This window comes from Lathyrus oleraceus, chromosome 7 (assembly GCF_024323335.1).
Source record: "Lathyrus oleraceus cultivar Zhongwan6 chromosome 7, CAAS_Psat_ZW6_1.0, whole genome shotgun sequence".
In the NCBI taxonomy this organism is placed as follows: domain Eukaryota; kingdom Viridiplantae; phylum Streptophyta; class Magnoliopsida; order Fabales; family Fabaceae; genus Lathyrus; species Lathyrus oleraceus.
The window spans coordinates 239,652,932-239,654,212 of record NC_066585.1 but is presented as its reverse complement, the minus strand read 5'-3'; positions in this window follow the sequence as shown (position 1 = coordinate 239,654,212).

Genomic DNA, 1,281 nt, shown 5'->3' with positions numbered 1-1,281 from the left:
CATACTACAGTAACAACTTACATTAATAAATGTCAAAGTGTCCAACTTAACATTTACACAATTGGCCTTAAGTTAGTTCTGTTATTCTCTTGAAGAACAAACTAAGTAATATGCTGAAGTATAGCAGAACACCACTCTGCCTAATCTTCAGTAGCTGCTGTCAATGATGAATGTCACAACATCCAGTTTGACATTCAGTCAGTAGGCCTTATGCCAGGTCTGGTTCTTCCTTGATAACCAGACTGCAAATGAATACTAAGTTCTAACAGAACTTCTGTTCCTTAGTATCTGTTGACAGGTATGAATGTCACAGCATTCAATAATCATGTGTTAGCTAGTCCTGCAGTAACTACAATGTAGTCACACATACATGTCATGACATCAGTCAAGACATTAGTGTTTTACCATATAATGCAGCCAATTAAACACCTACACTTCCATTTGTCAATACAATTGACCGATTTGCATCTCTAAGTTTTTTATTCATGCTTCAGTGTTTTTGTTCATGATGATATGATCTTGTGCCATCTCCCTCTGAGCTTTATACATGTCTTCTTGAGTTTTATTCACCTGTTCAAAACTTGATTGAGTTGCTTTCATGAAGTTTGCCAAGGTTTCTTCTAAAGGTGATGGTTTGTGTTGAGGCGTTTGCGAAACCTATTGAACTCCTTTATTAGCATTTAAGGTGTGATTGTTGCTACACTTCAAGTTTGTATAATCTTTCCAACCCAGATTATAGGTGTTAGACTGTGAATTTTTCTTTTAAAAATTAGTATAGTGAACTTCGGCACTCTCGACCTCTAGTGTACAACTACCATTTGCATGCCCCTCTCCATAAAAATCACAACAGAGTATTTGGCTAACATTAGCTTGGGCTATTTTGGTTGCAGCTAACTGTTTTGGAAGTGCTTCTATTTGAGCTAATAGTGATGTGTTCAAATCAATTGCATGAATAACCTTTTGTTTCATCCCTCGTTCACTTGAGTCATACTCATTATGGCACATATTTTCAATCAATGTCTTTAACTCTTCACTAGCCTTTGCTCTCAATGTACCTCTAGTTGGGGGCATCGAGAAGCATTCTTAATTTTGTTCTCAACCCATCTATTAAGTGTGTCATATGTTCTATAGAATTCATATTATGATCCGAACACTTAAGGAGTAACAACTTAAACAATTCTCATGCATCAGATGATGACTCAGACTCTTCCTGTGCAACATTGGAAATTGTGAGTTTTCTCTCCACAAACTGAGCATTTGAATAATACCTCTCCAAGAACG